Here is a 24,980-nt window from a genome sequence, read left to right as displayed (position 1 = left end):
TAGGCAAAAGAAGATTAATAAGTTTATAACATGTAGCACGCCTTTTGCGGTTTACTGTCTGAAATGCCCCTGTGGGCTGAAGTACATAGGGAGCACCATCAATCCAGTTAAATTGCGCATTCTGGAACATATGAGGGCCATATCTAACAGGGACTTCTCATATCCAGTCGCCAGACATTTCTCCATTAAACACAATAGTGACAGGAATCTCCTACAGTATTTCTGCATGGATGCTATACCCGATAACATCAGGGGAGGAGATAAATTACAGAAATTACAAAGATTGGAGTCACGACATATAATAGACTGTCAAACAAAAAATCCGGATGGATTAAATTGTGGGGAGGAACTGGCGGTGCATCTGGGCAGCTAATCTGTATGAATTTATGTAAATCAGTAATTCGTTATTGCTTTTTGGACACTGTAGAAATGTATAAAGAATAATCATGTTTTCCTTCCATGTATTGGACATAAGGCTTAATGTACGTAGATTTGAGGATTTTATATGAATTTGTTGGTAACATTGAAGAAAATGTATAGTATTATCCCTATGATTAACTAATGAGTACCTTTGAGGGGGACATTTTTGCATAATGGGCACAGAGACTTTATAATTGGGCAACCGAACAAGGTTGCCAAAGGCCGATCCACAGCAAGATTTTTCGTTTCTGGTCCATGATTCAAATAATGGGAGGGCAATTGCCGATCCACGGCGCAATTCGAGGATGATTATTCTCTTGGTTTTCTAAATATGCATGTTCTATCGTAGATCTGCTATTTGGTTTTAATCTGTGTATAACGCACTAGTACTTTTGAATTTTCTCTTCGGTACTAGCAATATGGCGCTTGCACGATAGTCCTCTCTTTATGACCCTGAATTCCATCTGTGTACTCCTGGGTAATAAAATGGCGCCTACAAGCGCGGAACGTTGTAACCACATTGAAGAAGGAAGCATAGCTTCCGAAACGCGTCTGTGCTAGTAAAGTTGCTGTTTGGAAAACTAATCCCGTGTGTGCAGTCCTTATTCCTAACCCGGGACCGGGGAGGGATTGAGCTTCAATTTGTTAAGCGCGAGGCTCCGACGCGCCTGGACCGCACCCGCCCACCAGTAGTGCCGCGCATTTGGGGCAGAGAGTGAATATATATATATATATATATATATATATATATATATATATATATATATATGTAACAACATAAAACCTGAAATATGTACCAGAAAAAAGGCATAACCTGCCTACACAATTCTACATAGGAATGCATGGGAAAGGAAAAAACCATATGCAGCCTATCCTTGTCATTATGTTGGTCCAAACTGCAGCCAATCAGGCGACAGCAACCCTCTAGAACCTTCTCCTCAGAGCTCAGCACCTCAGATTTTCTACCACACGTCGTGTGTAAGGGTGTCTCCCTGAGCTCTGCTCAGTTTTCTCTTCTCTTCAGGTTTTTCCTGGTTCTTCAACATGTCTACAAGTAAGAAGTCTCTTTTCAGAGCTTGTTCATCCTGTGGAAAGCTAAGACTTTTTTCTGAGGACCCACACAGTAAGTGTATTTACTGTCTTTACCCGGACCATGAGGTGGGGAGCTGTAAGTTCTGTAGAACTTTCTCCACAAAGACTTTAAAGGACAGGGAAGGCCGTTTACTCCTCTGGCTACAAAGACTTAAAGATAAAGATAATGTACTTTCTGATGCTGAAAGTCTTGTTTCTGGCCATTCCCAAGCAGCCTCCAAGCGTGGTAGTGTGCAGGAGTTGCCTTCTCCATATTTAAAAAAGAAGAGGATGTCTCTTTCCTTGGCCCCTGCGGTTTCTTCACCACCTCCTACCACTTCTGGGCCCACAAGACCTGGCTCTCAGGCTCCTGCTGCATCTTCTTCGAGTTTTTCTGTGAAGAAACTGATTTTCCGTCGACGACGGTGTAGTCTACAGTTCCGTCGACGAGATTCGCTGTCTCTGGTTCAAAATCGACGACGACGGTCACGACGACGCTTGCTACTGGATCGTCTACAGCCCTTTCGTCGAAGGTCATTCTCAGTTCTAAGACTGTGTCGTCGATTATCCCAATTTCATCGTCGTCGACGAAGAAACCTCTGCCGTCGACAGTTCGATAGTCGTCGACGAAGGGTGTAAAGATGTTGGTTTCGTCGACGCCTTCGACGACGAGTGTTCCGTCAACGAGTGTTCCGTCGACGAGTGTTCCGTCGACAACTGTCCCGTCGACAAAGAAGATGAAAACGAAGGTTCCGTCGACATCTACGTCGACGAAGGTTCCGTCGTCGGCACCATTGCCGTCGACGTCACCGTCGACGAGGTCACGGTCGACGACGGTTTCGTCGAAGAAGACCGCAAAGACCGTAGCACCGTCTATGCCTCCGACAGCACCGTCGACGGAAGGATTGCCATCGAGGAACGAGTCTGAAAATGTAGGAAAGGCAGTACCGTCTACATTTGCCTCGCTACCTTTGTTGACCAACACTTCGTGGCTTATGGACGTTTTCACAAAGGGCGTCCAATTACCAAACCTACTATAGCCCATTGGGTGTCTTCAGCTATTGCTTTCTGCCATCAGAAGGCAGGTAAACCTTTACAAGTTTCGGTGAGGGCCCACTCTACCAGATCAATGGCGTCCTCTACTGCCTTATTTGCCGGTGTCCCGCTGCATCAGATTTGCAGGGCAGCCACGTGGTCCAGCAGGCACACGTTCACGAAACACTACTGTTTGAGTGCCATGAATGAAGCGGATATCGCAGTAGGACAAGCTGTGCTTCGTAATCTTTTTCAATAAGGTGAGCCTCTGTTCTACCCTCCTCTTATTAGTTTCCAAGTAATTACTGACTGTTTGATATATATATGTACTCTATACATATGATTTTCAGTCTTTTCCTATGCTTTGTAACTATGGAAACTTTTCTTTGGTACTGACTGCTATCTATTCTATATTCAAACAGTTGAATCTATGAAAGACACCCCAATACTGGAGAAGAACAATTGTTACTTACCTGTAAACAGGTGGTTCTCCAGTATTGGTGTCTTTCATAGATTCACATGCCACCCTCCCTCCTCCCCTCAGAGGCTCTCTTCTCCTCACAGACTCTTTGTTTACTCTTGTGCTCGAAAATCTGAGGTGCTGAGCTCTGAGGAGAAGGTTCTAGAGGGTTGCTGTCGCCTGATTGGCTGCAGTTTGGACCAACATAATGACAAGGATAGGCTGCATATGTTTTTTTCCTTTCCCATGCATTCCTATGTAGAATTATGTGTAGGCAGGTTATGCCTTTTTTCTGATACATATTTCAGGTTTTATGTTGTTACATATATATATATATATATCCAGCCACAGTGCCCCACGACACAAGCTTGAACCTTGAAGGGCGGTCAGTGCAATCCAGCGCAGGGCTTCTGGTAAAAATATTACCAACACAACCTCCTTTAATTTTTAAAGAAGTGCACCAACACGTAGCAGATTAGCGTTTCAATTTTGCATTTATTGGTGAGAGAGCACGAAAATGGGCAGCAGTCAATCCCAACGTTTCTGCTCTAGGCGAGCCTTGATCACGGGAGGCAGTCTCATTTTCAAATCAGCCCACGTGATATCCCCTTTTATCTGATTACCATGGGCCGTATTTTCACTAAGAGCGCAGCATGGGAAACTCTTTTAAAGTTTAAAAGGTGCAACAGCGCTGTCTTTTCTTTTTGACGAATGACACATTTGCGCAAACACTTCTTATGTTGAATAGTATCCCATATGCAGTTTGCCAAGTCCACCAGCCCACACAGTTCGTAATGTTAGTCTGATTTGAAAATGAGACTGCCTCCCGTGATCAAGGCTTGCCTAGAGCAGAAACGTTGGGATTGACTGCTGCCCATTTTCGTGCTGTCTCACCAATAAATGCAAAATTGAAACGCTAATCTGCTACGTGTTGGTGCACTTCTTTAAAAATTAAAGGAGGTTGTGTTGGTAATATTTTTACCAGAAGCCCTGCGCTGGATTGCACTGACCGCCCTTCAAGGTTCAAGCTTGTGTCGTGGGGCACTGTGGCTGGATTTATTTTTGAAGCTTGACCTGCTTGCTCCCAGTGAAAGTGTTCGCCGAGTGTGGCAAGTTGGGAGCAGAGGAAAGTATTCCGGGACTGCTGGCTGGAGGAGCGTTTCTTAGCAGTGAGTGAGACTAACATTACGAACTGTGTGGGCTGGTGGACTTGGCAAACTGCACATGGGATACTATTCAACATAAGAAGTGTTTGCGCAAATGTGTCATTCGTCAAAAAGAAAAGACAGCGCTGTTGCACCTTTTAAACTTTAAAAGAGTTTCCCATGCTGCGCTCTTAGTGAAAATACGGCCCATGGTAATCAGATAAAAGGGGATATCACGTGGGCTGATTTGAAAATGAGACTGCCTCCCGTGATCAAGGCTCGCCTAGAGCAGAAACGTTGGGATTGACTGCTGCCCATTTTCGTGCTGTCTCACCAATAAATGCAAAATTGAAACGCTAATCTGCTACGTGTTGGTGCACTTCTTTAAAAATTAAAGGAGGTTGTGTTGGTAATATATATATATATATATATATATATATATATATATATATATATATATATATATATGTATATATATATAGTATATTATTGCTATTTTATTTACCGTGGGACTCCCACTCCGACGACGGGGAATATTCAAGCATGTGAATCTATGAAAGACACCAATACTAGAGAACCACCTGTTTACAGGTAAGTAACAATTGTTCATATTAATGAAATTGTTTTCTCTGGGAGGTGGCCGTCTAGCACTCGGTCCTCGAGAGGGGAGGCGTCGGGAAGCATCGTGTCCTTGGGGATATTCGCAAGAAAAGGCATGTCTGATCTGGAGGTAACTGTAATATTCACGATCGTGAAGATGGTACTGTTGCTGATGTGAACTGAATGTGAGGACTGTGCCTTTCTCCCAAACAACTTTAATCTGCGTAATCCCGATGAGATCCCACTTGTCAAACCCCTTAGATTTCTATAGGCTCCCCAACTTCTCCGAGTTCCACAACGGGGTGGCCAGTGTGAGTCTCCCTTCCCACTTGAGGGGCATATTTTCAGCTTGCCACACCTGAACGGCCTGTGCCGTTGGTCCCGCGAGGGGAACCCGACGAGGTCCAGCATAGAGCGCTCTAGTGAAATCGCCGCCCGGAACCTGCCAACGGTCCATAGCATACCCTGAGTCCCCGGGGGGCCCGCATATTGCATGATTCACCCCATCCAACTGGGAGGCCCAGTAGTATTTCGGTAGGTCGGGCAGGCCTATCCCCCGTCATACCAGGGGAGAGTGAGTTTGGAGAACGCTATACAGGGCCTGTTGTGCCAAAGAAGCTGCCTCTGGAGGGCCTCTATCTCTCTAAAGTAGGATGCTGGTACCAAATCCATCGAGTTCTGGAGCGCATATAAAAACTGGGGAAGGGCCATCATCTTAAAAAGCACTGCCCTACTCAGTAGTGAGAGCGGAAGCGCCTTCCAGCGCACCACATCCCCTTTAAATCTAATCAAAGGGGTGCCAAGATTATTAGCATATCGTAGTTTTGGGTCGAGCGTAACGTAAATGCCAAGGTACCTAAACCCGATCGGCTCAATCTGTATTGGGCAATTCTGTGGAAGAACCGGTGGGTCACCCTTTAGAACGAAGACCACTGACTTTGACCAGTTTATAGCAAAGCCAGAGTACCTCCCAAAAATGGCAAGCACGTCTAAAAAGCATATAAGAGATCCCCTCGATTGGTGAGGTAAAGCACGATATCATAAGCGTATAATGACATTTTGTCCTCCCATTCCAACGTCCACCGTAAGCCGCGGATCGCACGGTCCCACCGAACCCACGCCGCCAGGGGCTCCAAGGCCAGGGCAAACAAAAGCGGGGACAGGGGACAAACCTGTCTCGTGCCCCTGCCAAGGAGAAAGTCAGCAGACTTCCGATTATTCACGACTACCCTCGCCAAAGGCTGGGCATAAAGGAGGCGTGTCCAACTCACAAACTCCAGACCAAAACCAAGTTTCCCCAATACTGCAAATAAATATGGCCATTCAACCCTGCCGAATGCCATTGTGGCATCCAAAGATACCAATACCGCCAGCTCCTGGATCGTCGGGGTCCTGCCTAGCACCCCGTGTAACTGCCGCAGATTAAAGGGCCGTATTCTGGCGCGGCATGAAACCGGACTGATCCAATGTATCAAGGTAGTGATAACCTTTGCCAATCTCGTCGCCAGCAACTTCGCCAATATTTTGGGCTCAGTGTTCAGCAACGAGATAGGTCTGTATGACGAGCATAGTGTCTTAGGCTTACCCGCTTTATGGATGACCACTACACTTGCCACCCGCTGATCATATGGGAGCTGTCCCATATGGAGCGAGCTTGTTAGAGCTCTGTTTGTATAGTTCTATGGGAATTCCGTTTGGGCCTGTCGCTTTCCCGAGTGCACTCCTCTGATTGCCTGTGCCACCTCGTCATCAGTAAGTGGGGATTCTAAATATTCCCGGTTATCATCTGACAACACAGGCATTTGGATGTTGTTTATCATTGCGCTATTATCCGCCTCCGTATACACCCCAGCCAAGGTATATACCCCGCTATAGTATTCCGCGAACCTATCTGCAACGGCCTGCGGATCTGTAAGCGTGCTGGAATTCTCCCCCTGTATTTCTGGTACCAACTGCGATGTCCACTCTCCATTTTCTAGCCACGCTACCAGTTTACTGGCCTTATTTCCGTCCTCGTACACCCTACTTCGAGTCTTGTCATTCTGCGCTCTTGCCTTGTCCCTAGCGAGTCCTTTATACTCATCCTGCCGCAATTTTAGCTGATGTAACCCCTTCCCGGTCACTCACCTAGACACCTCCGCCTCCAATCTTGACACTTTCCCCTCTACCCTCTCCATCTCCGCCTGCCGCTCCTTTTTCTTCCCCGCAACCAAGGATAAGGCCTCCCCCCGAACGACGGTCTTATATGCCTCCCACAGAGTGTGTGTCGAGTCCACCGTACCCGCATTTTCCTGGAAGTACCTGTCCGAGATCTTAACAATTTCTTTCTTGGTGTTGGGGTCCATCAGTTGCCAAGCATTAATAGGGGCAACCCTGCCCACATCAAACTGATCGAATTCCAGCCGGAGCCATACCGGAGAGTAGTCCGAGATGCCCCTCCCCAGGTGGCGAGCCTCCCAGGCAGCATTTGCCTGGGCAGCTGGCACCAAAACGTAGTCTATCCTAGACAGGCTACTGTGTGCGGCGGACACGTGGGTATAGTACACTCCACTCAGATTACAAACCCTCCAACCGTCTACCAGCCCCATCGTTTCTAAGAAGTCTGGGAGCCACCTCTGCGCTGGTCTCAGAACTCGGGCTGGGTGCCGGTCTACCTCCCCGTCCACAACTGGGTTAAAGTCCCCCCCATCACAAGAAGGCCCAAAGGAAGAGTCAGAAAGATAGAACCCAAATCTCGGAACATGTCAGATTGAAGAATGGAGATTAAGGTGCCCGTTCTCCCCTCCCACTGCCCTGATATGCCGATGTATCGACCTCGCTGGTCAGACCATGTGGCCTGAATCGTTAAGGGAAAGGATTTTTTAACCAAGACACCAACTCCTCTCGACCCAGTGGTGGTTCCAGCGTGCGCTACCAATTTATAACCCCCTCTATGTAGGGCCATGCATCGATTTCCAATGAGATGTGTCTCTTGTAATAGCACCACGTCTGGGGAGTGTCTTCTGACCAACTGACTCACCATTCCCCTCTTAATTTTGTCCCCGAGGCCATTCACATTCCAACTAAGCACAGTCATCCCCGATCCCGTCTAACATTTGACATTTAGCTGGTATGGAAGCAGTACTGTTACAGCATTGTCTCCTGATGTGAAAAGAAAACGAGGAATAACACATTGCAAACGATTCTGGAAACAATCAAAAGAACGCACAATCGGCGTGGCCCAGCCGCCCGTAGCCCTGCCAACCCCACCCCCCCTACTCCCTGCACCCCTCTTCATGACTCACGCCCATCCCCAACTTGCAGTGTGCCTGTCGCCCACACTTTAACTCTACAACTAACTAAAGGTAGTTACGAGGAGGAGAGTCGATAACCCGCACCAATTCCCCCCCCCACACCCCAGCTCCACAGCCAACTTCTACACCCACATCCGGAGTAATCCACACACCTGACTTTGTCCCTATTCTAAAACAGGATAAAAAAAAGCCTGTGGGTCTAGCCCCCCTCCCCAACAGTACACAAGAGTCCCACTGTTCCTTCTGCCTCCATCAGTCCTCCTTCTGCTGCTCTCCTTCTCCCCCATGGTCGCCTCCCTCCGGCGCAGTCGATGGATGGGTGTCCATCCAGTCCAATACCACCTCCGGATTATCGAAGAACCAGACTTTTGCATCCCCTTCCACCCTCAGACGCGCCGGGAACATCATTGCATATCTCAAGCCTCTGTCCCTAAGTTTCTTCTTGACTGCAAAAAAGCTTTGACGTTGTTTCTGCACCAGGTGCATGAAGTCAGGGAAGAAGGAGAGGGTGGCATTCTCGTAGCGGAGTGGGTCTCCCAAGCGGGCCGCCTTCAATATAACATCTCTGTCCCTAAAGTTCATGACCCTGGCGATCATCGGGCGAGGCGGAGCCCCAGGCCTAGGCCGACCCCCGGGCACCCTATGCGCCCGCTCAATCGTGGAGAAATTACTCAGTCCCTTGGGCTTGAGGTAGATAAAGACGATGTGAATGACTGAATTGGAATTTGTAAACCGCGAACTAAGCCCAAGGGCATCTAGGCGCTCGGTACAGACAGGCCTACAGACACAACCGACATACATACTCAGACTCGTTTCACAGGGAACAGCCAGGTCTTAAGGAGCTTACGGAAGATAGGGTGAGCTTGTTGGCCCGAGACGGAAACAGGGAGAGAGTTCCACGCCCTGGCCGCGGCCTGTCAGAAGGCTCTTCCACCCCATCTCATCTTTTTGAATCTGGGAACCATGAGCAGATATTTATTAGCTGACCTGAGATTCCTAGAAGGAGCATACCTATTGAAAATATTCTTTATGCCCACTGGGCCGTGTCCATAGTACGCATTGCGGGTGAGGCATAAGGTCTTAAACAGGATTCTACGGTCCACCGGGAGCCAGTGCAGTAAACTTAGAGCGAGAGAGGCTGAATGCCACTTGGGAAGGTTCAGTAACAGCTTAGCTGCAGCATTTTGTACCAGCGGAAGGCGGCGCAGCTGACCCTTCTTAATTCCCAGATAAAGGGCATTACAGTATTCTAGCCTGGTTAGTATGAGGGCCACGACGATCAGGTCCGGGGACGGGTTCTCCGCTTTCTCCGGGACCCCGAGGATCCGAATATTATTGCGCCGTGCCCTCCCCTCATATTCATCCAACTTCTTGTCAGTCAGAGCCCAGGAGGCCTGGAGGTCACGATCCTCCCGCTGTAGCTGAGCGACATTGTCTATCAAACTAGTAGTCTTTATATCTAACGATTTTACCTTTTTGCTCGCCTTAGTGAAGTCCGCTCAAATGAGGTTTACCTCGATTGTGACCATATCAAGCTTATTGTCCAGTGATTCCATCTTCTGTCCCAGTGACGATTGGACACCCTCGATAGCTGCCATCACATCCAGCAGCGTCAGCTTTGCCAGTGTTCATGAAGGGTCCTCCCCCCCCCGACTAGGACCGCTTTGAGTCTATAGGCGAGCATTTAGGTATGGTGTAGCGGGCCAGCCTATTAGATTGCACCTGTTTTGGTCCTCTAGAGGATATCGGGAGATGCCTGTCGGTGTCCGGTTTGGCCGCCATTTAGAAAATCCTCAAAGAGAGAGCTCACTCCCCAGCTCCAGTGTGGAAATCCAACGACCCAGGCCAGGCCCACCACACTCGTCACTATCTCCACCACTCCGCGGTATGACGTCACTAACAGGTCTGGCCTCTGCAACGAAACAGCCCAGGAGATGCAACAGCTGTAGTCCCAGAGGGTGTGGGTCAGGACCACTGCCGGTAGCGCGGCCTTCACGACGGGCCGGACACCCTGCGGCACACACTGTCCACACTGGAGGGCCAACAGGCCGGAGATCCAATCAGACCGCCCCCCTGGGGGTGTACAATTCAAATGGGCGCCTGCTCCCACAGGCCGGCCACTGCGGGGAGCCCGGATCCAATTGCGGCGGCAACCAGACAACACAGCAGGCTAGGGGGCGCACTCCTGGGGGACCCCCCAGCAATGCCACCTCTCCCCAACGTTGCAATTCAGATGACTCACGTTGCGCACCCCAGCCACAGGTATGGACAGATACACACCGGTCCGCGGCATGATTTGCTCCAGACGAAGAGCTATCCCCACGCACCCCGCCCGTCCAAACCGCAGCCTCACCTCCAGACCCCGGGGTTCCGCCGCGCAGGATGATCTACGCTCGGCCAGGGGCTGCGCTAGAGAAGGCGTGGGCCACCAAGCAGGCACCCCCGCAAGTCCGCCACACAGCCCCGCCTCCGAAATGGGACTGCTGAACCTCCACTTGTTTTCAGCGGGCCGGATCGGCGACATCCAGTTTCCAACCCCGCTGTTGATCAACTGATTTACGGCCAACAGTCCACTCGAGCCCCTGTTCCCGGCCGTACTCTAGGCCGTAACTTCCAATCAGTGTTTCTCTGGCCCTCTGAGTCGCAGCGGGGCCAGAGTCATTGTCGGAAGCCCTGCCGCACTTCCCTTATCAGGCAGTGGGCTCCGATGCCAGGATGACGTGCAGGATATAGGAGCTAGGTAACGCGAAGCCAAAGTCCTAAGCAGCCATCTTGCTTGATGTGTAGCTCGTCCTCGCGTACATATCTTTTTAGAGATAGTGCATACTATGGTTAAACTTTAAAGCCATCTCATGAATACAAAAAGCGGTTCTGAGGTTCTAGTACTAAAGTAATACACAAAACAAAGTCATCAATAAATTTTAAGGAACTCTAAGATAGTATTTTAAGATTATAGCATTTACATTGTCATAGAGGAAAAGTCAAATTAATACTCACAAATACACAATCAGTTTTAATCAAGAACCCATAGTGAAATGATCACCAAAAGTGGTTAGTGGTATATTGCAGTTCTCAAAGCACACTCTTTTTTATTTTAATCTGTGTCATGTGTATGAACAGTTTCCCATTCACCAAAGCACCCTTTGCACTATTATTGTTAAAATAAAAGTGCATTCTTGCACACTGAATGATGTCAAATTCTATGCAATCGTCTATAACTCATACAAGGGTGGAGCATTGTATGTCTCTAGAATTCAGCCATTGCCATCAGCCTCCGGATCTTGCTAATACCCTACTGGTGTTTAGTGCCTTTTTAAGGAATTATTGATTAAAAATCCTATTGAAATCTTATATAAATGAATATCTTTAATAAGGAACACTGTGACCGTATGTCCCTTTTCACCCAATGTTAATGTTAAAGAAATACTGACACAGATTCACTAGTTTGTAAATATGAAGGGAACACCTTTGCACATTTGTGGATGGATGATGCATGACCGCTGGTAATTCACAAAGGTTTCCGTGTGCATATATTGAAGCCTCTAAAAGTTGCATGAAAGAGGACCCAGTGACAACCATTCTATGCTGTCATGCATTATTAGGCTTCCACTCATTTTCTGTCACCTACCTACGGTAGTTTGGGAATTACAAAACGTTTGTTTAGTGCACATCCACCTGGAGATTTCTTAGAGCTAAGGTAGATTTTTGTTTGTAACCGAACTCTTGAGCGGACCAAAGAGGAAATGCGCCAGTGAATGGGGTGTTAAGCAAGACAGATCCCTGCAGTAGAAATGTTAGTCTAGTGCCTATAAGTACAATAAAAGCAAGAGGATTACTCACCGGCTTCATTGTATTAAAGTTAGGTGTTCTTTAGTGTTAATAATACTTTTGAAAGTACCTGTATACATATATGGGTGCAAAGGAGGCAATAAATGTATCATAATCAATTCTTGGCCAAAACAATAAATGCTGTCTTTTCTGTTCCTCTATTATTTTTCATTTCAGATTTATCTTTGTGAATAATCTTACGAATTTGAGACGGACATGGACCAAGAAAAGGGATATCATGGAGTGGGGTGAAATTTCACTAGGTGATATTTCAACCACTGAGAAACAACATTTATGGTCACTGGGTATTCTCCAATAAAAACATATAACCTTCTTCTGGGACCATTGAAAGCTGATTCATATAAAGGACTAAACATTGGCATTATGCTCATATGTGTTGGACATTTATAATTGTTGGTTATGTTCTATTTATATTGTGTTTAAATAAGTGAGAGATGTTTGTTCATTTTGAAGGTATTTTCTGTGATGTTCTGTTTTCACATTAGTTATCACTATCAATAAAAATACAGATATTTGTACACATTGACTACAACATTGTGTTTGTAATTAACTAATAGTATGCATTGATGGTAAGTGGTGGTGGTCCTTGTTTTGGATAGATCCTCTGAAGTATACAGCACTCAGATTGAAATAATGTGCTGCAAGACACATGATTATTTATTACAAAGCATGTTAAAATGCATCTCAAATGAAAATCCATGTGTATTGAAGCCTTCAAAAGGTGCCCGGAGGAGGACCCAGTTAAGGTATCACGCTTTCTGTACTATCATGCATTGTTGCCCGAATTATGAAAGAGAGATGAAAGGTTTGTAACTTCTTAGCAGGTGACCTTAGACAGATTTTCTTTTTCCAATTTAAGGAATAGCAAGATCAATTTTAGAATACAATCAAACCTAGTGGGACTTGACACAGGAGACTATTGTGGTAGTAATATCTAAATATTATAATAATATCTGTTGCTACATCTGACCAGACCATTTTTGTAACGGTGCTAGAGATTCAATGGATCAAAGTAACCTGAACTCTTAATTTAGTTACATTTGAGAAAGAAATTGGAAGTTATCATTTTTTCTGACATGTTATTAATGCATGATTTGTTGGAGGGACTGGATCTCTGAGGTATAGCTGAGTGGGATCATACGTCTGATAGATGGCAATGTCTTTATCTTGGAGCTATGGCTATGAGTTGCATCTATAAGTTATATATGTATTTAGAAAGCATACTACTGCACCACAGTATACAGGAAATGCTGATCATATGTAAGAATTTATTTTTATGACCTTTGATTTTGAGATGGTTTCTATCCCCATCCTATAGGAAAGGACAGTGAGCAGGTTGTGATAATTGTGCTGAAATCTGCTGATAGCATTCGAAGCACAAGTAGGCAAGCACAATTTAGAGAATACTGTCCACTATTTGCAGCATTACCATTTTTGAGCTACATTTGGGATGAAAACCTGTTTGAAATGTGTTCAGGAGGTCATTGTTAGAAATATGCGCAAACTGCTTTTAAATCATTTTGACTATAGAAGAGAACTTGGGTCTGATCTCAGATTTTTAACATCGTCAAAATGTAAGTGTGATGTGTATATGTGAGGTGTTATATCTCCAAATTTTAGCAATGAAGAAAATACACCTTTTAGGGAGGAGTTGGTGATTCTTAAAATTAGTGGAATGATGAGCTGTGAACTGAATTTGTTTTAGGTTGCAACATGGGGATCATCAGTATATAATTAGGATTCATGGAATATGGATTTTTATCATGGATTGCATATCTAGTTGTTGGAAGAAACATGTTTTATAATGAATATTTCTGGTATTAGAATAGAAACTGTTACTTTAAAGTATCTTTAGAACTCCTTGTGGAATTTTTGTATCTTCTGAGTGAGGAAATGTCCAATGTAGATTGAAATTGTGCCTAATGGGATTATTTCAACTTGTTTATTAGTGTTGACACTGTGTCCACTTTGGTTTGAAGAGTGACTAAAGGTGGTTAACATCTTTAAAAAGCCATGCTGTGAAGTAATTAGCCTTGTAAGGGGTGTTAGGTTTTTGTTTTCAATCCTTGGAATAGTTATTGAGTTTGTGCTTTTCTTCAGTATTCATTTTGATGTTTCGTGTTGGCCATTTAGTAGTAATTAGTTCTTTGGTGTATTCTAGAGCATATGTTTTGATTTTTGAGTGTGATGCAGATTGTAGAAATTGTATCCCCTTAACTGCTGAGGCTTTTCCACTCCAGTGCTGAGGTTTTTTGGGGGGCTATTTGGGGTACTTCATGCTTAGGCCTCCATAACTTTTTTTCAGATAAGGTATTCACATCAAATTTGTGTTATGTTTTTCCCAACAAAATTAAGGAATCTAAGCGTAACCAGGGTTTATGGATTGCCCTGGAGGGGAGCGAGAAAATAAAAATAAAATATAAAAAAAGGCAAACTAGTTTCATTTTGTTTTTTTATTGGGGAAAAATGTGATCCGCAAAAAAAAGTGCCTCTTCTTTCCTAAAATACCTTCAATTAGTAGTTTGCTGTGCTGTGCTATAATCATTATCTTCCCAGCTTTCAGGAAAACACAGAACTGTATAAAAAAAAGTTTTACCAAAGTTTTGGCATTTTTCTAAGAGTCCATTCCATGTTTGTGCTTTCAACCTATTAAAGGTTTTTGGTTACAGCAGGTGTGAAACCACTGACTGATGAACAAATCTGAATTCAGCACTGAATGAATCCTTTAAGGCTTTCCCAAAAAAACTAAATGTTGAAAACCAATTATTGAAAATGAGTAGGAGATAACATTTTTCACTGAAAATTGCCCATCTGTTTGCAATTTGGTTAGCTGTGGATTTTGGGCCCTTACTCAAAAGGCACCTATCGAAATCTACCAAAGATGCTCATTTCTGAAAACTAGACACCTTGGGGTCACTGGGTTTTTTATACCTAGAACCCCTTGCAAGCCTTAAACTTTGGCTAAAACACATTTTCCTCACATTTTCGTGAAACAGCGTTGTGGAGTCTGTAGGGAGGCACACATTTCCTACCACCCATCAGTCCCCCAAGTCCTTTAATGAAAAAGATATCTCTCTTTTGTGGGTGGGTCTCTCCCCCGCAACAGGAAAGGTCCCAAAACGCAGCATGAATATATGAATGTTTTCCACTGAAAACTGACCAGTTTTTTGCAATTTGGGTGTATGAGGATTTTGGGTCCTAGCTCAGCCTGCACTTAGGGAAACCGACCAAACCTGAAAACTAGACACCCAGGGGAGTCCAGGGAGGCATAACAAGTGTGGTTCTCACCAGGCTTTTTTACCCAGAAGCCCTCAAACTTTGGCTAAAAACGTATTTTCTTCACATTTCTATGATGAAAAGATCTGGAATCTGCAAGGACCCACAAATTATTTACCACCCATTGCTCCACCGATTCTACGATAAAGAGTGTAACTCAATTGGGTGGGGTAGGCACAGGGATCAAAAGTCAACTTAGACACATCAACTTTTTCCACTGAAAACCAATCGCTTTTTTGCAATTTGGGTAGCTGTCGATTTTTGGCCCTAGCTCAACTGACACCTAAGGAAACTTTCCAAACCCACACATTTTTAAAAACTAGACACCTGGGGGAGTCCAGCGTGGCTCTCACCAGATTTCTTTTACTCAGAAGTTCTTGCAAACCTTAAACTTTGTCTATAAAATAATTCTCACATTTCCAAGATGAAAATTTTTGGAATATGTGGGGAGTAACACATTTCCTACCACCCAGCGTTCCTCCAAGTCTCCCGATAGCAAAGGTACCTTACTTGAGTGAGTAGGTCTAGCGCCAGCTACATGAAAGGGCCCCAAAGGCAACATAGACACATAGATTTATCATTGAGTTGCGTCACACTTGCACCACACAAGGGAGCGCAAGGGCGAAGCAACTACTAAGTCACCGTTATCAAGCCACACAAAACAAATAGGAGAAATATTGTTCTTTTTCCACGTATTTTCCTCCTGTGTGCTGCATTCCTCAGCACATATAGAAAGAGGAAAATGCCTCAGAGGATTGTTTTTATGCAGCAACATAGGCCCCTTTGCACCACAACGCAAGGGTGCCTGTGTTGGCACTAGGCTGCACAGTGTGCCAGCGCAAGGAAAGGACAGGAATGTACTGTATGATGTTAAATACAGTGCATTTCTGCCTTCTTGCAGCGCAGCATGGTGGCTTGCTGAGCTGTGTGAAATATTGATAAATCTCACCCATAGATTTCCACTGAAAAAATATATTTTTTTTCAATTTAGGTAGCTGCGGATTTTGCGCCTTCGCTCAGCCGGCACCTAGGGAAAGCAATGAAACCTGCACATTTTTGAAAAGTAGCAAACCACTGGAGTCCAGGATGGTGTGACTTGCAAGTATCCCATCAGGTTTTGCAAACCTCAAAGTTTGGTTTAAAAAAAGCACATATTTTCCTAGCATTTCATTGTGGTAAAGTTGTGAGATTTGGGGGAAATCCACATATTCCCTACCACCCAGCGTACCCCCTAGTCACCTGATAACTTTGGTACTCCACTTGTGTGGGTGGGCTACAACACAAAGGGTCCTAATGCGCTATCAGTGATAGGGGTAGCTGTGGTCTTTTGAGCCAGGCTCAGCCACCACTCATGGAAACCTACAAACAGACATTTGTGCCTTGTTTTGATACAATGACTTTTACTTACTCAAAAGATACTTCAAACTTTGTCTAAAATTACACATTTGTCTGACATCTCAGAATCAACAGAAATCCACAAAATTCCTATCTCCCAGCGTTACCCCACTTGTCCCAATAGAAACGCTGCCTCACTTGTATTGTTGGCCCTAGTGCCGGCAACAGGAACAGATCAAACCAAGGACAATGGTAGTCCTCAACAAGGACCATTTTATATGCAATGAACATGTCATACAGCAAACAAAACTTATGCATTCAGATGGACTAGGAACATGACAAGCAGGCCACTAATATAACATATTTGTGTAGTGTGATGTTTTGCATTTCTAAAGCGCACAATCACCCATGAGGGTATCTTGCTGCTGATTGAGGACTAGTCTGGGTAGAGCCATGGACTCGCCTATTTGAACAGCTCTATCTTCAGCTTCTTGCAGAATTCAAGAATTTAAGAGAGGGATCTGATATGTAGATGCAGGTCGTTCCAGGCTATAGGAGCAAAGTAAGACAAGATGCAACTGCTGGTTCTAGTGCTGCATATACATAGGATGTGTGTGAGTAGAAGCCCAGCTGAGCGCAGGTGTCTGGAAGGTTTCTGAAAGCTGAAGCTGTTGTTGAGGTATGCTGGGCCAGTGTTGCACAAGGCTTTGTGTGCATTAGAGTTACAATAGAACATGCTTGTTGTTAGGGAGCCAATGAAGCCATTTGAGGAGCGGGTGATGTGCGTGCAGGGTGAGAGGTTGAGGGTTAACCTGGCTAATTCGTTTTTTATTTTATGGCTCAATCCTGAAGAAATTGCTCAGTCCCTTGGGCTGGAGGTAGTTAAAGACGATGTGAATGAATGAATGGGAATTTGTAAAGCGCGAACTAAGCCCAAGGGCATCTAGGCGCTCGGTACAGACAGACACAACCGACATACATACTCAGACTCGTTTTGCAGGGAACAGCCAGGTCTTAAGGAGCTTACGGAAGATAGGGTGAGCTTGTTGGCCCGAGAGAGAAACAGGGAGAGAGTTCCACGCCCTGGCTGCGGCCTGTGAGAAGGCTCTTCCACCCCATCTCATCTTTTTGAATCTGGGAACCATGAGCAGATAGTTATTAGCTGACCTGAGATTCCTAGAAGGAGCATACCTATTGAAAATATTCTTTATGCCCACTGAGCCGTGTCCATAGTATGCATTGTGGGTGAGGCATAAGGTCTTAAATAGGACTCTACGGTCCACCGGGAGCCAGTGCAGTGAACATGGAGCGAGAGAGGCTGAATGCCGCTTGAGACGGTTCAGTACCAGCCTAGCGGCGGCATTTTGTACCAGCTGAAGGCGGCGCAGCTGACCCTTCTTAATTCCCAGATAAAGGGCATTACTGTAATCTAGCCTGGCTAGTATGAGGGCCACTACGATCAGGTCTAGGGACGGGTTCTCCGCTTTCTCCAGGACCCCGAGGATCCAAATATTATTTCGCCGTGCCCTCCCCTCAAAATCATCCAACTTCTTGTCAGTCAGAGCCCGGGAGGCCTGGAGGTCACGAACCTCCCGCTGGAGCTGAGCGACATTGTCTATCAACCTGGCAGTCTTTATATCTAACGATTTTACCTTTTCGCTCGCCTTAGTGAAGTCCGCTCAAATGAGGTTTACCTCGATCGTGACCATATCGAGCTTATTGTCCAGTTATTCCATCTTCTGTCACAGTGACGATTGGACACCCTCGATAGCTGTCATCACATCCAGCAGCGTCAGCTCCGCCAGTGTTCATGAAGGGTCCTCCCTGTAGGAAGGTGGATATCTGATTATGGTTACCCCCCAACTTTTTGCCTAGTGTTTTGCTGGTTTTTGACTTAGTTGGCATGGGATCCTGCTATTCAGGACCCCAGGCTTCCTGCTCTCTCTGTAACATGGACTCCATGTACCCTAGGTACATATCTAATTGTATACTGAGTCACCTTATCAGTCCCTGTACAGTGTACCTTAGGTACCCAGGGCATGGGTGTACCCAGGGCCTACCAGGGGATGCAGCATGTATTATGCCACCCCTGGCTGGCCATCCAAAACCGACACAACTGGCTGCACGACAGCTGGGGCAAGGTGGTGTAATCACCCTTTGCTGTAGATATAGTATACCTATATCTAACCCTAAAATGGACACATATCCTCCTATCAGTCACTCCTATGGCAGGCCTTAACAATCCTAAAGGCAGAGTGCTTGGAATTATGTGAGATGGTGCTCTGGCATGAGCTGAGCCCGTCTGCAGCTTGCGGAACCAAGTCCTAATAGCTGTTCCATGATAACGCTATACCATATACTCTTAAGTGCATTATCAACCTCGCGGTTAAATGCTAACTCTGGTGTAACATTATCAAAACATGTCGAGTAAGGTGTCATACGAATTGGAATACTACCCCCTCGCCAATTCTGGCGACGGGGGTAGCATTTCACCCTTCTAGAGGGACACGACATGTATGTAACTGTGAACCCCGGTTAAAGTTAACTCGAGCCTTGGCATCACATAATGGATGCTGCCACCACAGACACAAGTCTGACCTCCTGCTGCTGGGAGTCCTTCCAGCGAGGGCGGCTTGGACACAGGGTTTCCTGCCTTGGGAGGTGCTAGCACCACCCCAGACAGGATTTTGTGTATTGGGTAGGGTAGGCTTGAAAGGAATGAGACATGCCTGGGGCACACAAGGTGCCCTGTGCATACACCGGTTCAAACCAGTTGCTGGGGCACTCCAGCCCCAGCTCTGGCGGGAAACCAGACAAAGGATAGGGGGTGTAACCACCCCCCTTCCTGGTCCCACCCAGGGGAGGGACCTAGTCAGTAGTGCAGCCCCCTTTAGCAGGATAAAGGTAGGAGCTGGTCCCATTCCAAATTAGATTATCCTGAACAACTTTGTAAGAAGAAACTCTGGACTTTGACGTTCTGCTCCACAGAAGACTGAAGAATCTCCCTTGTGGGCAAGGAGTGCCCACCCTGCATCTGCAGGCACCATCAAGCGTCCAGCGGCTTCCCTTTGTCGTCTTCCTTCCAGGATCCAGACTTCAGAGCCCGACGAGACCCGGATTCCCAGACCTCTCCGACCTCAACTCACATCTGCAGCAAAGCTGAGACCCGTGGGTGCGATGAGACACGTGGGACCGGCCATCTCGGAAGAAACTGCACTTCGCTTCCAGCACGACTCCCGAGGTAAACTCGACCAAGTGCTTTGGGAACTGAGAAGCCCCAGCCCCGAGCAGCCCCTGCACCGAAGATCAGCCCTTTAGCATCCACGAGATCTGCGTGGGGCCCTCCTGCTTGTTTGCTGCTCGACGCATTGTCTGGTCACTTGCCGGCTGGCTAGTGGCCTCCTAGACGACGAACCTTTCAATCTTTGCTGCTGGTCTGGTTGCTCCAGACTGGCCCTTGCTCCCTTCCAAAAGAGGGGCACCCCGGACTCTCCTAGTCCGCACCAGACGCTTTCTCCACTCACCCCGGGGGTTGCCTTTGCCAAAACCTGTTGACGCCGATTCCGGATCCAACACCGCCGACAGCGAGAGCCTGCGTGGGACAGCTCGTGCCTCCATCCTGGTCGTCGAAGACACCTCCTGGTCCACGTGGCTGCAGAGTCAAGCGTCCACTCTTCACCTGCTCGCGACGACGACATCTGGTTCCTTCCTGGTTCCACTCCAGTCACTGGCTAGTGACTGTGAACATTGTCCCCTCTGCTTTCAGGTCTTCTTCTTCACCGATCCACCCTTGGATCGCACCGGACATCTTCCTCCTGGTCGCCTGCAGCATCTTTTCTTTCAGGCTCCATTGATTTTAACGCGAGAACCCGACACACTTTGGCACCTATGCACCCGCAGCCCGTGGGTGAGGTAACAAGAGCATTTCGGTGCTCAAGGGTAGTTTAACTGTCCTAGTGTCCAGTTCCACAGTCGTTTTAGTCCTAACTAGTCAGGATTGTCCGTACTCACCTTCAACTTGAACTGTACTGTCCATAGACGTTCTTACGCATCTCGCGTGTGAGTTCACACTCTGCACACGCGTCCCGTGGGCCTCCTATTACTTACCTAAGGTGAAGATAGCGTAGTCCTAGCGAACCTCCAGCCTCTGGACAGCTCCATTCTTTTTATCGACTCTCACATTCCACTTACTTAGTATATGGTTTGTTGTGCCTCTAAGGCACCATTGTAATTTTGTGCAACTTGTCGTATTTTTCTTAAGAGATTGTCATGTGCTTAGCCCTCTGACCTCATAAAGAGTTCAGAGGTGTTTGTTATTAATAAATATACTGTTTATTTTCATAACAACCGGTGTGGTGTCCTTTCATCTGGTATTCAAGGGGTTATATTGTGGTAAAACAGCTGGCTTCACATGCCAAAAGAGTTTAGCCTAAGACTGCTTTGTCCATGCTACCATTAGGATAGCTGGTCTATAAGGTTGACTTACAACCAATCACCATAAGGGTTGTTTGGACTGATACAAGGTGGTCACTAGAACTAGTGAACATCATATATCAGGCCAACTTCTCACATCCCCCCGACTGGGACCACTTTGAGTCTATAAGCGAGCCTTTAGGTATGGTGTAGCGGTCCAGCCTATTAGATTGCACCTGTTTTGGTCCTCTAGAGGATCTAAGGAGATGCCTGTCAGTGTCCGGTTTGGCCCCCATTTTGGAAATCCTCAAAGAGAGAGCTCACTCCCCAGCTCCAGTGTGGAAATCCAATGACTCAGGCCAGGCCCACCACACTCGTCACTATCTCCACCACTCCGCGGTATGACGTCACTAACAGGTCTGGCCTCTGCAACGAAACAGCCCAGGAGATGCAACAGCTGTAGTCCCAGAGGGTGTGGGTCAGGACCACTGCCGGCAGCGCGGCCTTCACAACGGGCCGGACACCCTGCGGCACACACTGTCCACACTGGAGGGCCAACAGGCCGGAGATCCAATCAGACCGCCCCCTGGGGGTGTACAATTCAAATGGGGGCCTGCTCCCACAGGCCGCCCACTGCGGGGAGCCCGGATTCAATTGCGGCGGCAACCAGACAACACAGCAGGCTAGGGGGCGCACTCCTGGGGGACCCCCCCCAGCAATGCCACCTCTCCCCAACGTTGCAATTCAGATGACTCACGTTGCGCACCCCAGCCACATGTATGGACAGGTACACACCGGTCCGCGGCAGGATTTGCTCCAGACGAAGGGCGCGGCCGGGCCCCTCCGCAGTCACTCAGTAGGCAGATCGACCTGGAGCCCCCACTCCACAAGGGAGACAATTTGGCTGCAGCAGCCCTGAGACAGGATATATGTATGGGCAGGATCGCCCCCACCACCACGTTTCCGGGGGTCAGCACCAGTCCCTCATGGTATCCACGCCACTAGGCAGTCGGCCGCAGCTCCACAGATGTCCAGTTCAAGGGCCCACGAGCGGGGGGGGGCCAAGAGCTATCCCCACGCACGCACCCCGCCCGTCCAAACCGCCACCTCACCTCCAGACCCCGGGGCTCCGCCGCGCAGGATGATCTATGCTCGGCCGGGGGCTGCGCTAGAGAAGGCGGGTGCCACCAAGCAGGCACCCCCGCAAGTCCGCCACACAGCCCCGCCTCTGAAATGGGACTGCTGAACCTCCACTTGTTTCCAGCGGGCCGGACTGGCGACATCCGGTTTCCTACCCCGCTGTTGATCAACTGAATTACGGCCACCAGTCCACTCGAGCCCCTGGTCCCGGCCGTACTCTAGGCCGTAAATTCCAATCAGGGTTTCTCTGGCCCTCGGAGTCGCAGTGGGGCCAGAGTCGGTGTCGGGAGCCCTGCCGCACTTCCCTTATCAGTACAAAAGGGGGTGGAGAGGGACGGAGCATCTGAACCAATCAAACACTCACGCCCAGTCAAAAGATCTGGGTTTGATCCATCACCGTTCTTTAGCCCACTCTGCCACCCAAGTTCAGACATGGCTATATGCAAATCAGTCTGACCCTGTGCCTCATGGGAACAGTCCAGCCCGAACTGCCAAGCCATGCCTTCCCTGGACTGGAAACAAGCTTCCGAGGACTGGTTTCTGGCATTACAGCCGTCTTCAGCCCGGCTTGCTTGAATCCAGTTGCAAAGTGAGCAAGGGACTCACGTCTGAGCATACCCTGCCACACTTATGGCGGCCAAAACGGTACAAAAGGGGGTGGTGATGGACTGAGCATCTGAACCAATCAAACACTCACACCCAGTCAAAAGATCTTGGTTTGAGCCATCACCGTTCTTTAGCCCACTCTGCCACCCCAGTTCAGACATGGCTATATGCAAATCAGTCTGACCCTGTGCCTCATGGGAACAGTCCAGCCCGAACTGGCAAGCCATGCCTTCCCTGGACCGGAAACAAGCTTCCGAGGACCGGTTTCTGGCATTACAGCCGTCTTCAGCCCGGCTTGCTTGAATCCAGTGGCAAAGTGAGCAAGGGACTCATGTCTGAGCATACCCTGCCACACTTATGGCAGCCAAAGACGTACAAAAGGGGGTGGTGATGGACGGAGCATCTGAACAAATCAAACACTCACACCCAGTCAAAAGATCTGGGTTTGATCCATCACCGTGTTTTAGCCCACTCTGCCACCCCAGTTCAGACATGGCTATATGCAAATCAGTCTGACCCTGTGCCTCATGGGTACAGTCCAGCCCGAACTGCCAAGCCATGCCTTCCCTGGACCGGAAACAAGCTTCCGAGGACTTTAGTACCGCTTTGGCAGCCATAAGTGTGGCAGGGTATGCTCAGACGTGAGTCTCTTGCTCACTTTGCCACTGGATTCAAGCAAGCCGGGCTGAAGACGGCTGTAATGCCAGAAACCGGTCCTGGGAAGCTTGATTCCGGTCCAGGGAAGGCATGGCTTGGCAGTTCGGGCTGGACTATTCCCATGAGGCACAGGGTCAGACTGATTTGCATATAGCCATGTCTGAACTGGGGTGGCAGAGTGGGCTAAAGAACAGTGATGGATCAAACCCAGATCTTTTGACTGGGTGTGAGTGTTTGATTGGTTCAGAGGCTCCGTCCATCACCACCCCCTTTTGTACCGCACTTCCCTTATCAGGCAGTGGGCTCCGATGCCAGGATGACGTGCAGGATATAGGAGCTGGAGGGCAGGTAACGCGGAGCCAAAGTCTTAAGCGGCCATCTTGCTTGACGCGTAGCTCCTCCTCGCGTACGTATCTTTTTAGAGATAGTGCACACTATGGTTAAGCTTTAAAGCCATCTCATGAATACAAAAAGCGGTTCTGAGGTTCTCTTCCAGGGGATCCTCATCAATAGTCATAAGCATTAGAATATTCCCGCCCATGCGCGGACCCTGGAAACACTATATGTGCCCCACATATATATACTCATATATATATAAATGCATAAATATATATATATATATATATATATATATAAAAACATGCAATAGCAGCCAAATAAAAACAGAGCTGAAATATGCTGTGTAGAATTTCCACCATACATGAATAATAAGCATTAGAAACATGAGAAACAACAACAAAGCTTGTTTAGAAACTGTTTTAATGCTCAGAAAGCAGTAGAAATTCTCATAACTCACTGGAAGCATAGAAAGCTCCCAGGCTGCATTGCAAACACACAGTCTAAAAAGACTGAAAAGCTAACCTGTAGCTGCATAGCAATAAACTGACACCGTTCCTTTAAGGCACCCATGACCCCCAGTATCCCATCATGCCTCAGGGGTGACAGTTAGGTCAGTTGTTCTTTCCGGCTCCTTCAAGAAGGATCCTGGTTACACAGCTCCACTAGTTTTCTGACAGAAAAATACTTCACTTTTGTCTCTTTTTACACTTACTTTGACATTTAACAGCTAGTCAAGTAAGATACTGTCGTTTTTAGTCAGTTTAGTGAACATTTTCTTCTGAGAATGCCTTCACTCTTTGAGAAATGTCCATCTTGTGGCAACAAGAAGGCAAAATCAGACAATCACGACGTCTGTATCTTGTGTCTGCCTGAAGATCATGATCCAGACACCTGTCCTCACTGTGAACACCTGTCAGGAAGAACTCTTAAAGACAGGGAGAGGATTCGCATTTATGGCCTGGCTCACAGGTCATCCAGAGGAAGATCTCTGGTGAAGAAGGGTTCCAAGAAGACTCAAACATCTTCAAAAAAGAAGTCTTCACATCCGTCAACATCAGCGTCGGGCTCGGCGCTGAGAAAAGAACCACCGGTGGATCAGCTCTCGTCTAAACTATCGTCGACGGCGGGCTCGCCGTCGAAGAGAAGACCAGGTACGTCGACGACGTCGAAGGATCCAGTCCCGTCGTCGAAATTCCCTCCGCCGTCGTCAACCGGCCGACGATCGGCGTTGAGGAATGTGACTCCGCCGCCGTCAACCGGGCGACGGTCGGCGTCGAGATCAAAGGCCCCTCCGCCGTCGTCAACCAGGCGACGATCGGCGTAGAGGGAGGTCACTCCTCC

General features: G+C 47.4%; 1 protein-coding gene across 20 annotated transcripts in view; it reads left to right on the top strand.

Annotated features, from left to right (window-relative positions):
• Nucleotides 1-24,980, top strand: part of LOC144784508 (uncharacterized) — a 416,096-nt gene that overhangs the window by 383,404 nt on the left and 7,712 nt on the right. For all 20 annotated transcript variants that reach the window (XR_013601663.1, XR_013601658.1, XR_013601662.1 and 17 more), the window contains one exon: nt 12,030-12,619. The gene's annotated coding sequence lies outside the window, so the exon portion shown is untranslated. The remainder of the gene's footprint in view (nt 1-12,029; nt 12,620-24,980) is intronic.

The sequence above is a fragment of the Lissotriton helveticus genome, chromosome 10, assembly GCF_964261635.1.
Source record: "Lissotriton helveticus chromosome 10, aLisHel1.1, whole genome shotgun sequence".
NCBI lineage: Eukaryota > Metazoa > Chordata > Amphibia > Caudata > Salamandridae > Lissotriton > Lissotriton helveticus.
This window is presented reverse-complemented; position numbering and strand designations above follow the sequence as displayed.